The sequence below is a fragment of the Heliangelus exortis genome, chromosome 4 (assembly GCF_036169615.1).
Source record: "Heliangelus exortis chromosome 4, bHelExo1.hap1, whole genome shotgun sequence".
NCBI lineage: Eukaryota > Metazoa > Chordata > Aves > Apodiformes > Trochilidae > Heliangelus > Heliangelus exortis.
Window position 1 is genome coordinate 38184480 of NC_092425.1, and position 14511 is coordinate 38198990.

General features: G+C 44.7%; 1 protein-coding gene across 1 annotated transcript in view; it reads right to left on the bottom strand.

Moving 5' to 3' along the window:
- C1QTNF7 (C1q and TNF related 7) overlaps window positions 1-13717 on the bottom strand; it is a 48013-nt gene extending 34296 nt beyond the window's left edge. The window contains exon 1 of the mRNA XM_071743926.1: window positions 13214-13717. The gene's annotated coding sequence lies outside the window, so the exon portion shown is untranslated. The remainder of the gene's footprint in view (window positions 1-13213) is intronic.
- Between the last annotated feature and the right edge of the window lie 794 nt (window positions 13718-14511).

A 14511-nucleotide genomic window follows, 5' to 3' on the forward strand; every position in this document is an offset into this window, starting at 1 on the left:
AAGGCAGTATCAAAACCACATGTGCATATCTTGAATGTAAAAGCATCAGCTTTTTAAAAATTATTTTATTATTATTCAAATGCATGTTTGAAAGCCATTGCTTTATGTCAAAACACCTTTTCTCTGCAGTCTCATTCCCAGGGTTTATTTAGGTGCTGAATGCCCTGGGCTGGCTACTGGACTTTTTGTCACCTGCCACACCAAAATTCTTCCCTTTCTTCTAAGCCATCAGCAAGCACACATTTCCTCCCTCTCTCCCAGTTCAACTTTTCTATTTTTATAAAATAGCTGGAATTTTTTTTTTTTTTTTTTTTTTTTTTTTTAAACTTTTAAACTAGTTTTGTTATGCAGAGGCTTTCTGACCTGGCTGGTAGGAGCAAGGCTTGGCACCCAGGACTGCTCACAGAAGCCCTGCTTTCAGACAGCAGCTTTCAGTAATCCTGAATTACAGACATTAAACTTCAAAACCTTCATGGGATTTATTACCTGTTTCTTTCTGAAGTGGTTTGAGACAAGCAGATTATATACCTAATTTTTGAGAACCCAAATCTTGTTGTCTTCACTCTGGGCATCTGGAACACACCAGGAATTAGAGCACCAGCTCTTTACCCCCAGGCATGACTTGGTTTCTGCCCCAGGGATCTGGCTTTCCCCTGAGGTAAAAAAAAGCCCTGGGTGAACTTGCAGCCCCCCCATGCATGGAAAGTGTCATTTCCCCCCCATCCCAGCCTGTTTCAACCACAACACAGCTGTGTCAGCTCTGCAAGAAGCCTGAAGTGTGAAGAAATGTGTGAGATGTGTTGGGTGAAGTCTATGTCATAACCTACAACATTAAAAACTTTTTTTTTTTTTAATTCCCCTGATAGACTTATAGACTCTTATATGTAAATTATGTTTCTTGTTTATCTTTCAAACAGCATCCAGAATATTGGTTGGGTTGTGCTGCCTGTGGGCTGGAAGTGATGCTCTGGTGCCATGTCACAGTGTGGTGACCTCTGAGATCCTGAGGAAGGAACCATCTCTGATGTCCTTGAAACTACCTTGATCAGAATTTGCTTTGAAATTGTCTGATTTTACTCACAGGTTAAAAAATCAGGAAATTGAGGGGAGATACATCCCAGCAATGTCAGCTCCCAAGGCTTTTATAAAGCCTGAGCTTGGTTATTTTATAAGAGATGCAACATGCACAGGAACCACAAGTTTCCCTGGTGCATGGAAAGGTTGGGCCAGAAGGACTGAAACCCTGATCCAGTGGCAGTGTAAGGTGACAGGAGAGGTGACAATGTGAACCAGGGAGCACGTTTCCCAACGTGTCAAAGTTTCATTACTTTGAGACAGTCATCTGGAAATAAAACCACACCACTTTGTGTGGCTTTGTGGAGGTACAGAGCTACATAAAGGCACTTACACTCTTTTTGGGTTCACTCAGGTGAACCATGAGTCCACTCAGGGGCCATGAGTGCTTTTGGTGGAGGCTTTGGGGTGCCCTAAATCAGTTCAGTCCATCCTGGTTCAGCTGGTACATCCCTGATGGAGACAAGCTGACTCCTGTAGGATTCCCTCAGGGGTGGACACCATGGTCATCAGTGCCCCAAGAGGGTGTATTTGTGGAGCTGCAGTGTTAGAACAGGATCACAGGTTTAATTTGGGTTGGAAGGGACCTTTGGAGTTTCTCTCATCCAGCATCTGCTCAGAGCAGGTTTAATCAGCTGGCAGCTGTCTCTGCAGTAGGTGCCACCATGGCTCTGTTATTGCTCAGGGTTTTCCACTCTATAGAATACACCTGACCTCAATTGCCTCCAAGAGCAAGGAGGTCCCTCAGTGATTATGATCCAGAGGGATTTTGTATCCCTTAACCCAGGTAATTACAAGCTCTTGGTTATTGCAGCATCTGATAACCCAGGCATTGGACCATACTTGATAATATCTCATTTTACAAATGTGGACTTAAAGCACAAGAATGACATTATTTGTCACAGTAAGAAATTCAATCAGGGCTAGAATCCTACCTGCTGTCACCTCTCATTGGTGCTGTTAGTTAGCTATTGGTTATTAACAGCCACCCTGCTGTTACAGGTTGATTTTTTTTTTTTTTTTTTTGTGGCAAGTGGCAAAGTAGCAAAACGCTCGGGAGGTGCCCTCTGTGTAATGGGTTCCAGTGCTGATGCTGAAAGTGGGGGAAAATTAAAAAAGTGCTGAAGCTGTTCTGGACATCTGGTGGGCAGCTGTAACAGGGATCATCAAATGAAAGGTTGGCCTTAAAGCACAGTCCTCCTGACAATTTGGAATGGGATACATATTAGTAAAAGTTGGTTTTGGAAACCAGGTCCTCATGTTGTCTGCTGCTGTCGGTGAGAATTCATATTATAAAGATAGAAAAACTATATGAACGTGGGTATTGCTGTAATGTGCTTAAATTGCAGGCCTGGAAAAATATACTTAAGACATCTGGAAACACTTCTGGCTTTGAAATTTAGTTCATACATAAGGCTGGCTTGGGAAGAATTGAAAGACAAGATAATCTTGTCTTGAAAGAAAAGAACTAAATGAAAATATTTAATCAAGGTGCTCATATGCATGGTCCAAACACTTGAGTCTCACACTTAATATTTTATGCATGGTTCTACCATGTATATAAGTGGCATGTGGATAGGCAACAGTGTATTACTTCTAGGGAAAATGAGAGGAAATTGATATGGGTCACAGATTTGTCATAGCCTTGTTCTGCTTTCTGGAGTGATCCAATTGAGATGCTTTGCAGCCCCTGTGTGGATGCTCCATTCTGCCAACCACAGGCTTGGAAATCATGCTGTGTACCTGCTTAGATTTGCCAAGTCAGCCAAATCAGGGCTGCAGTGGTGTCTCAGTTCAGATGATGTGCTAAGAGCACTTCTGCACATGGCTGCAGCTCCTATCTGAGCTACTGAATAATGGGCAAGAGCTCAGGAGCTGCACGTTCCTGTTGCTGCTTCAAATTGCACAATAAAATGAATAATTTTGCATTTTTCATGTGTAATTTATTTCAGGTTTAGTGTGTCATTAGTATTTAAAAAGCCAAACCTATTGTTAACCCAATAGTGTGTGATATCTTGTCCATATAATGGCTCAGTCTTGAAATCTGAATGACCAGACCTCGAGTGGACAGAAATTGGTATTGGTGCTTTGGTTTTGTTTTGGATTTACAGCAGCATAAGGTCTGGCTCAAAAATGGGTAGAAGCATATATATCCCCTGTCTGGTCATGTGGGTGCCACTGGAAGATGACTCAGGACCTAATATTTATAGGATGGATTTATAGCCACATCAAAACTCATCCTTAGGCCTTTTCCCATACCCCTTGGGGGGATGAACATTTGGTTTTGAATGCTTCACTGAACTATAAAATTTAGGAACATCAACCACACATACCATTAAAAAACATCTAAACCAAACCTTTAGCTCAGATACAATTATTCTGAGCCTGCCCATGAAGAGCTGTGGGATCTTCCATGTGAGGGTCAGAAGTTTTTAACTAAATTTTTGCCACTTAGAGGTCAGGCAGCCTGAGTGAAGCCTGGAGATGCTTTAAGGCAAGGACATTTTCTCTATCCCATTGTGAGATGTATCTTTAGCCCAAGAAAAAGTCCTTTCAGCTACTGGCTACTTCATCAGAGATAGGAAGGAGAGGAAAGGTAGGAAGGGAAAATAAACTTCCTGGGAATTAGAAAACATGTTTCTATCAGTACCTTGCCTCACTTTCCCATCAAAAATTTTTGGCTCAGGTACCTTCAATATGAAAGTAAAGCATTATGTCTATTTTTTTTTGACAGTTTAAGAAATCCTTTTTGCAACAGATCAGATTCTCCATAAGTTAAATCATTGGGAAGACCCAGTCCGAAACAAAAATTCCTATCTCAAAATATAATGTTTAAGATATATATGGACATGTGAGACAGGTTTCAAATCCATCAGTCTTTTCATCAGGTCTGGAGCCTTTTTCAGACCAAGCTATTAAAACTATCAAGGAGAAATGTTCCTCTTTTGCAGTGAGCTGCAAGCAGGCTCCTTCCTATGAGTCTGAGGTTTTCAGAAGTAAAGATATCTCTGCCATTAATACAGAGGGAAGGAACCCCCTCAACCAGGCAGAGAAAAAGCCACTTAAATCTTTATAACCACTTGAAGTGCAGCCCGGTTTGCAAGAAGTAAAGGGTTAGATCACTGGTACAAACTAAATGTATTGGCATATGTTTTCTTCATTAGGGGAAAGGCTTCAAAACTGAAAAGCAGATTATGGCTTTGCAGAATAAATTGGTGCTGGTGCTCTCGTTGCCTGTAGCTTAAAAACTTAAGCAACACAGGCTTGTTTGGATTGAGTTCAATTTTTGTTTTGTTTTGTTTAGTCCAAAAATAGAGTTGCTTCAGCTCTGCTCAGTCTCAGTGTTGTTCCAGTTGTCCTCAGTCTCCTTCCCAAACTCGGTGTTTTCCCAGATCTCTTTATGGATGTTGTCTCTGGGAGGGAGGAGGGTTTAGCAGCTGGAGCAGAACACTGAGGGCTCTTGTTCCTGCTCTTAGCACTGCTGTTGTCTCTAATCCTGCTTTCCTCCTGGTTTTATCCTGTTCTTATCCTTCTCCCTGTTTCCTTCAGCCTACCTGACATTCAGAGTTGATGAGAAGTTATTTGCAGTCCTGGTACATCACCTAATCCTACCATTTAATAGAAAAAAAATGGAGGAGAGGGATTTCTCAGCTCCTTCAGCCCCAGGAGATGCTGCTCACAGCAGAAACGACTTGCTGAAGAGAAGAGTGCTGGTCACTGCCACAGCATCCCACAGCCTTATCACCATTCCTGTTTCAGATTTGATTTCCCATGCCCCTAGCAGGAAGCTATGTGTAAGGCTAATTTACAGTTTTCTTACAATCTGCACAGCTCCTGCAATTAAACTTGAGATCCCAAACTCCCAAAAGGATCCTGGCTGCAGGATGTGCACACACACAGATGCCTTGGGGTGGCAGGGGCTTATTTTTATGTGTGAGAGCCCCTGGGGAGCACAGCCTGTGTTGCTGGGTCCCTTTCTGCAGCAGGGGCACCGAATGCAAAGAATGGGGAGCACTGCAGCACCTTTTAGGAGAAGACATCCAACTGAACCCTATTTTTAAGGGTATAATTGTAGAAATCCGTACAGCCCTCCATCTCCCATGGAACAGGGATGGGTTTAGCACAGCAAGTTGCAGATCAAGCTCAACATTCTTCCTACTTAACCTTTTGGGAACTAAACCCACAAAGTCCCTCCAGGTTCAGGAAACACCATGCTAAGGACCTCTCCCTCCCTTTCCCCACCTCTTCAAGCACTCTATTCCAGCTGCACAGGGATCCATGGAGCAGGGATAACCCCACTGATCCCCAGTGTCCCCACCACCCCATGCTGGGGTTGCCAGCATGGGAACCTGCACAAAGAGCTTCTCCCATTCCTCCATCAGCTGCTTTTCGTTTTGGGGATGCCCAGGTGTTTTGACTGTACCCCCACAGGTAGGACTTATCTTTTTCCACCTCCTTTCACAGACATTTCAAGGTTCAGAGACCTCCATCAGCAGCCCCCAGATTCTGCAGAACTCGGCCAACATTGCTCCAGGAGCTGTTAAGATCTTTTTAAAGCTACTGAACTGCTGTTCCTCCAGTGCTGCCTCTGCAGGGCAGACGTGCCATGGCTGGGTGCCAAGCTGCCTGGATAAGAGCTTTTTTTTTTTTTTTTTTAAGATGAACACAAGCCAGAAGCTATAGGAACTGGTGGACGGATGTAGGTGTGAGCAGAAGTAGGGTATGTTTGGTGTTTGCCAGCTGGATGGCTCAATATCATAGAATCATGGAGTGGTTTGGGTTGGGAGAGACCTTAAAGCTCATCCAGTCTCAACCCCCTGCATGAGCAGGGACACCTCCCACCAGCCCAGGCTGCTCCAAGCCCCATCCAACCTGGACTTGGACACTGCCAGGGATGGGGCAGCCACAGCTTCCCTGGGCTACCTGTGCCAGGGGCTCAGCACCCTCACACTAGAGGATGCTGAGGTACTGATGCCCTGAGCTCAGCTGGTGCCTCCATCAGGGACACAACCAATACTGAGAAACTTACTGGTTCTATCTGGAGCAGTTTAAGCCCCTTGCAACCCAGACCTTCTATTCCTGACCATCCCTCACATCTTCACCAGGGAGCAGGGCTGTGCTGGAACTGCTGCCAGGGCCATCCCTGGCACCTATGCAATGGAGGGTTCCAACATCTGCTGCACTTAAATAACATTCTGAAGGCCTAAGGAGATAAATATTAAAGCTGTTGATGAGAGGAAGCAGTGCCAGTCACTTTTGGCTGCTGGAACAGGAATGTGTCCCATTGCTTCAGGTTGAAAAGGCTTTGGATGTTCAGGGCTTGGAAAAATTATAGAGGGTGGAAGTACTGGTAATGATATTTGACACATATTTGCTTCATTCATGGGCAAATTAACCTTAATTATCCAATTTATAAATCAGCTTTAAGTGGAAGGGCCCCTCCTCACCCCCCACCGCTGCATATTTGGGGGATTAAGTTGTTTGTTTTTAGTGATAAATTAGAAACATCTGCTTCCTCTGACATGCTGGAGAGGAGACACGTTCAGCAGAGCAGCAGCCAGGCTGCTCCAACACTGGGCAAAGCTTGGTACCAGGGCATGGTCCTGCTGATCTCTGGGCATGGGCTCCTAAAGGATCAGGTCCCTGATTCTGTGGGTCAGGGGAGGTGTATGGCTGCTCCTGGGCCTTGCTCAGGGTGATTCTTGGGGGCTTGGAGCAACAGAAGTGCTCCAAGAAGCAGAGGTTTCCTTTTAAGGGTGTCTTGGCAGCTCTTTGTGCAGGCAGAACTGTTTCTGCTATGGGATCATCAAGTCTTAATGTCAAGGAATCCAAACCTCACGCCAGAGTCACTGCTGAGGTCCCTCAAGTGTGAGCAGTGATGGCAGTAAGCAGCCCTGCCACCCCTTCTGATGAAGAAAATGGTGTTAATCAGTGGAATGAGGTGATTTACAACCCTGCTGTATCCCCACTGAGGTGATAAAGCTTCTTGATTGTGGAGACAGGTTGGAAATGGCCAAGGGACACCCCATGTCCAAGTCCAGAGGTTTTTGCCTTGTGCAGCAGGTGTGAACACAACCCTTCTGGCTATCAGCAGGAGTAGAAAACTGGGGCTAAATCCTGCCAGGTGTAGCAATCCAAGTATTACCTGGGCATCTGTGGAGCTGCATCCATGAGGAGGTCCTTGCATTGCCTTATGGCTCTGCTGAGAGGAACTGTGAGGATTGTTTTGGCTTCAATGTGTCTGGATCTCCCTGCAGGATTTTAATATGTGCCCTACTGGGCTGCAGAAAGAGGTGTTTTGCACACATCAGGTACTTTTTTGCAGCTTTTAGCAATCAAAACTCTCAGATGTCAGCCCTGCTCAACAAGGACAGAGCATGAAAAGGGACAGAAAGGGACAAACTGAGATGTTGATGAGGACAAACTGTGAGATGCTCCTGTTCCCCACATGCTGCATCTTTCTACCTGGATATATTCTCCAGGTGGGTGTGAGGATTACATGCAAGTAACCAAGATTTCTGGATAATCTGTCAGAGCAAGAAGCCCCAGGCAGGGTCAGTGCAGACCCTCAGCCCAGCTGTACAGATCCTACAAGCCAAACACCTCCTGGCAGTGCAGAAGTTTCAGGTGTGACTCAGTGCAGTGGAAATGTTTTTCTGCCTGACAAATTCCAGGCAGAGAAATTCTGAATCAGAGGTCTGCCCAAAGCAAGATGCAAAATCAGGACTAAGGTGAGGGGCCTGTTGTTGTGCAGGGATACTTCCCAGGCACCTTGAAGTGCCTCTCAATTCTATTTAAAAAGCTGAAGGCAACCCCAGTGCAGCCTCCACTGGGGTGTTCCCCTCTTCTCATGGAAATCATTGTATCCAGCTGAAAAGATTAAAATAGAGTGAAATGCAGCTCCCACCTTGAGAAACCAAAAAATACCCTCTACAGACCTGGGTGTATAGCACACCCTGGGGGCAACCCTGGCAGAGGGGACCTGCTCTGTCTGGGGGTATAGGATGGAGAGGAGAGGTAGCAGCAAAAACTGTTTCACAGCTAACCAGAGACACTGACCCTGCTAAATCTGCTTTCTTCTTGTTATTTCATCTTTACATTCCCAGGGGGAGCACTCAGATACGTGATGAAAGTGATGATGATGAAGTTGATGCAGAAAAGGAAACTATTTTTTTTTTTTCTTCTCTTTACCCAGGCTGGAGAGAGAGAAGTGAAAAATTCCTCCTTCCAGCAGACCAGTGGAAGCTGTGACATGGACACCACACCTTTATGCAAATTGCTTTGCTGGAGCATACACCACCCTGTTCCCACCCCCAAAATTACTTCCTCTCCCTGGAATGATTTCTCACTGCTCCACCTCAAAGCTGGTGCTCAGGGGTCATCTGCAGATTCCTATTTTCACTTTTCTAGCAGGAACGTCTGCACTGAATAACAGGAACAGCAACTCAAGAGAGGCCAAAGAAGTTGGGTTTCCTCCAGCCATTGGGCAATCATCTGCCCTCCCACATCATTTCTCAGGGGTTACAGAATGGCAGATAAAACACTGGTGCTTTAGGGAAGGACAGCTGCCATCAGCTCTGTCCCCCCCCCAAAAAAAACCCCCTTGTGAGGTGATGGTAAAGTGGGACCCCCTGGGTCAACACACAGAAACACCAGGAAAATGGAAAAGCTGTGGGAAGGAGGATGCTAGGTTAGTAATTTACAGGAGGAAAAGAGTGGAGGAGCTGAAGAGAACTTGGAGGCAAGCAAAGATATGTGGGACTGGGACTGCTGCTAAAGCAGGGCTGTGATTAAAGACTGTTCTTGGGGTTTAGGACCAAAAAAGGACAGGCTCTGGAAGATGACTTTCAGAGTACATCCATGCAGAGCTGGAATTCATATAAAGACTCAAAGGAGCCAATTTCTCTGTTAAAAAGACAAAGGGCGTGTTGCCTTGAATAAAAGAAAGGATGCAAAAAGTAACCTAGGTGTTTGCTTCTTAACTCCCCAAAGAGCTATTTCCACTGTTTAGTGACAGTGCAAAAGCATTCAGAACAGTTCTGGGCTGTGTCAGGGATCAATCCCAAGGTCCACTGAAGAGCAGCAGGCTGGCACTGTGCAGGAACATCAGTGTGGGGCTCAGAGGACTGGCGTAACATCAAGTTTTTATAGCCTGCTGAAAAGGGAAAAGATTTTTTTGGTCCTGAGCTGGAGTTGCTAGTGAGAATAGCAGATGCATGTTCCAGCACAAGGAGCATCTCCCTCCAAGAAAAGGGAGAGTTTTCCTGGACAAATCTAGAAAAAAAAGTTCAGACTTTCTTTTTTTTTTTCCAAAGGGTAGGAAAAAAAAAAAAAAATATATATATATAAAAAAATGGGGACTTCTTTTCCCAGCAGTGCACAGATCCCTCTGTGCTGCAGTGATGGGGTGGCTGTGATGGCCTGGAGCCAGCCAGGAAGCCCACTGGACCTAGGGAAAGAGGTGGGGTGAGCAGGGTGGACACACAGCTCTTCAACTCTGCCCTTCCAGCCCTCCTTGTTTTTAAAGCATTGTCACTCCCTGTTTTGATTGCACATTTAAAGCATGGTCACTCCCTGGTTTTATTGCACATTTTTTTAAATTACATTTCAGGTCTTGCCTCCATTATAAGTACCCTCTCCACTCATTTTTTTTTTTTCTGAAAGAAAAATGTCTTTATTGAAAGAACGTAGCAAAACCTGAGACAAACAAGAGTGCATGAATTACAATACATCTGAGAAAACCATCCCCTTTCTGAACACTTCCCTTCCTTCCCTTGCTTTAACTCCAGCCCCTTGCCAGATGTTCCTGTTTATTGCAGGGTGTCTGATTTTGGGTTTGGGGTCTCTCCAGAGAGGGAGGTCAGAGTGTAAGCTGCGAGTAGGATGGGTGGCCTGATGGCATCCAAACACAGTGAACTAACTCCCTTAAATCTTCTTTGAGGTTTGGCTTCCAGTTCTGTCGGCCCCATTTGGGTCTGAGAGATGTGATACTCACACAGAGGAAGAAGAGAAATCCAGTAGATAGGTTGAAGACAAGCCAGTACATTTAAACACAACATATGGACTCTCACACATCTCTCAGTCTGAGAAAGATTGCTCCCCACAGATTCCCTCTAGGTTTGCACAGACTAAGTGAATAATCCCAGCCAGTCAGACTTTTCCCAACTTTCCCTCTGGATTATTTTATAGCTACATACCTCTTGGTGCCAGGATCTTTTTCCTGTTGTGCACAGCTTGTTCTTCCCCTTCGAAAATGTTCCCCACTATTCTCTGTAATAATAATTAGTTTTATACTAAACAGTTCTGCCCTTCCCAACACAGAAATGCACAGATCATAGCACCCTATCCCACCCCCCAGGTTTAGTGAAACTGTAAAGCATCTCTGAAGACCTGAATCTGATCCTCTGCTGTTCCAACTCAATCGCCTTGAGCCTTCCCAGCTGCATCCTCCATCAGGCTTGAGGCTTGAGACACCCAGGAACATATCCACACTGCTTTTCCAAACAGAAAACTGAATCCTAATTTATGAAGAATCCAAACAATTTACTTCAGCGCTGGGAAATGAGTGATCTAGATTTTAAATTCAGCCCAACAGAGAAACTCCCCTGCTGATCTGAACCCTTGCTTTAGAGAGACTCTGAGAAGAAATGAAACCCCTTTTGCTGACAGTTGCAGCCTGATGCCTGTAACTAAGATGTAAATCTGGACAGTAATTATCTTGCTTGCAGCCTATATTTTCTGGGTATGATCATGAAGATGAGCCAGCAAAACCTCTAGATTTTTCTGCCAGGGCACTCTCATCATTGCTTTGCTGTCCTTTTGACTAACAAACAATCCCCTTCAAGAGATAAGAAAGAGTTTGACCTATCTTGTGTCAGTGACAAGCAGCCTCTAGATATCAGAAACACTGTATTTATTTTAAAGGCTCTTATTTGTATGAAAGGTTGCAGCTTTGGGATTTTCACTCCTCTGTGAGATGAAATCCTTCTGGCCAATCTAAATTGTCATTTTGTAATCTGCACTGAATCTCTTTGGTAACTCGGATTATATTTGATTGTGCAATGACAGGATGTGCGATGTCATTGTAGCACCTATTTAAGGACCCTGAAAATGAGGCCTCCCACTGCATGGGGCAGACCTGTGAAATGGACACAGAGAATTAAGGAAAGAAGTCAGTTCTGTCACAGTGAGTGGGACAGAGGATCTTCTGCAGGTTCTCCAGCCCAGCCCTCAAGAATCTGCTTTTCTATGGATTTGCATCCACCTTCTCACCTTGCCATTGGGACTCAACTGTGGATAAGTGGAACAGTGGAGTGTGTAGATGACACAGGGGATGGAATAATCCCCAACTCCACAGTCCTTGTTTACATTATTCTTTGCTATGGCTGCTCAGCCAGAAGAAATCCCTGTGGCTGGGATGCTCATTTTCAGAAACCATCCTGTCTCCTGTGTCACCCAGCAGCGTGGAGTGGGAACAGCCTTCACCACCTTCACTCTCACCTACCTGTCCCATGGGTCAGATTGTAGAGGAAGGACAAGGAGCAGTCAGCCACTAAGACAGGGGAATATGTTTCCCAATCCCCATCCCATGTGGTCCTCCCCAGGATGGAGATGGAGTCCCACCTGATAAAGATGTCCCCAGCTCTGCCTTTCCTGATATCCATGAGGATGCTCAGGGTGGGCTTCCCACTTGGCACAAAACTTAACCCTGGGGCAGTTTCAAAGGGAATCAGGCTTTCAGGCTTTCCTGTGAGACAGTGGGCAGGCAGATCAGCTCCTCTACTGCCAGTTTGGCTTTTCTGCACCTTTCCCCCTGCCCTTTCTGCTCCGTGACTCTTCAATGCAGTTCTTAGGCAGAGCGTGGCCACTGGGGACACAACATCAGGGGCACTGACATCCCTGTGTCCCCACCAGGGAAAATCTGCTTCAGTAGCACAATTGCAGTTGTCCCAAGCCAAGGGAAGCAGGGAGCAGGCACTGTAGGCAGAAGGGATTTTATCCTCTTCAATGCAATGACACAAGAGCTGAGTTCTGAGGCAGGCTGCTGCTAGAGAATTCCCATCTCTTGCAGAGCTCCAAGGGCTGTGCTTAAGGCTGTGCTCACACCCATGTTTTCCTAAAAACTTCAGCCTGAAAAGCTTCATCATTTCCTTGCAAGTGAGTGGGTTAGAGAAATCAGCCACCACTGTGAGTATCAGGTTTGGGGCAGCTGGCATGCAGGCAAACCTTGCCTCAGCCTCCCCTGGATCATGGTAACCAGAGACCCAGGGGAAAAAAAGAGCAAGAAACTGCTGATCCATTTATAATCTCACCTCTCCAGACCAAGGTGCTGTTTGATCACTTCTGCTCAGCATTTCATCCATGACTAACAGCACAGGTTCTCTCCTCAGCCTGTACGCAGGCACTGCTGGGAGCAGTGGAAGTGCAAAAAGTTAAATGACCTTGGAAAAAGCCCACCAAACACAAGAAACACCCCAACAAAATAACAAATGGGTGGATTTGTGGGAGCTTCCTAAGTTGAACGCAGGAGCTTAATTTTGCAAGAGCAAAACCCCGAAGCAAAATGATTCATCTGGTACTTACAACTTTTTTTTTTCCTTTTTTTCCTTTTTTTCCTTTTTTTTTTTTCAAAACAATTTTCTATGAAACCATAGCAACAAAAATTAAAGTGAAGATTTGGAATGATGTTGGAATCATCCATGAGGGATGAAAACTATAATCTCTTTCTTGTGCTGATTGAATGTAAGATTAAAGCTAGATAGAAAGAAACATTTCAGAAGATTTTAAGAATTAAGTCACACTAAACCCTGTGAAAGGTAGAACTTTAAATCCTTTTCGTTCTTTTCTTTCTTTCTTTTTTTTTTTCCCCAGAAAATCATATCCTTGATTTTTAAAATTATATCTGGTAACTTTCTGATAGTGATGTTATGTGCTTAAATGTCCAAGTTTATTACTCCTTTCGTACAAGACAAGATACATAAACAGATTTCACTGAGCCAAACTACAAGCACTTTCTAATGGAATCACATGTAACCCAGCAAAAATCTGCATATTTCTGAAAGGCATTTCTATCCCATTCCCTTTTCCAAATGCATCTCAGAGAAGTCAGAATAGGAAAGTAGGATCAGTTACAACTTACCTTTACTCTGGAGTAGATGCCATCAGATTTTTCAGGGCAAGCAACACACTTCTTTGGGGTAAGAGTTGTAAAAGTTGTAAATTCAAGCCAACAGGTAATTGTCAGAGAGTGAAAATCCTTTAAAAGAAATTCAGATGGCAAGTGATGTGTGAGATCTGTTTTGAAGCCTGATGCTCTTGTATTGAGTTTTGTAACTGTCTGTCTCCTCTAAATAAGCTCCCACTCCTTTCCTCGGACACTTGCCAACTTTTCTAATTTAAAGCAACTGTGAGCTTGCTGTAAAATTCCTGCTGGAAGGAGCTCAGTGTATGCCATGGAGCAAGGAGCAGGCGTGCTCCAGACTGAAGTGATGTGACAGAGCCCTACCAGGACCTGGGACACAGCCTCCCTGAGGTACTGTTATATCATCTTTGGAAAGCATGATAGGCTCAGTTGTCTCCTTCTCAGTAAAGACACAGAGGGGAGGAAAAAATCATTCTTCTTCTGGCATTGCATCCTCTCAGCGTGGGATTTGGGAGGAGCAGCATCTGCCTGGAAGTGGAGGAAGAAAGCAACAGCCTCAAAGACACAAAGTGCTCAGAATTCCCAAAGGAGCTGGGTCCCTGCATTGGCCAGAAGGCTCCCAGTATTTTTAGAGGTGCTTGGTCCTTAGTTTGAGGCTTTTGAGACAGTTTCAAGGGTTTTCTCCTGGGCTTCCTCTGCTAATGAAATGCAGGCTGTCCCTCTCACAGGGGGTGGGACACCCAAGCTGAGGTTGGTGGCTGAGCACAACCCCAAACTGCTCCCTCAAGTGATTTTGAAGACTTTCAAAAGAACCTCATAGCAAAAATGCTGCTTTCTGAGACACTGCCAAGCTTTTAGGAACAGAAGTTTGACTTTCAAAGGCATCTACTTACTAGGTATGGTTCTGGCATGCTTTGCATGTGAAATGCCCATGCAGGAGAGTTGCTGGTGCCCATGTCAAATGCCTTTTCTTTTTTCTTTTTTTTTCTTTCTTTTTTTTTTTTTTCCCCCCCCAAAAATATATTTCAACCAGTTACACAAGAGTGTGCATTTATGAATTGACAGAGAAAGTCCATTTGCAAATGCAAGTTTTCTCTGCAGAATAGCTCAAAGCGAGCAAACGAAAAGCCAAATATATAAAAACTTCCTTGTGACTTGGGAAATTTCAGTCTCTGAGCTTCCACAGGAGCAGCATAACAAACTTTCATCTTAACTGAGAGTCCTGAAAACCTGTCTTGGACTGTGCTTAAAATCATTGAGCACTCTTGGAAATGCATCCAAGTGACCTGCTGATA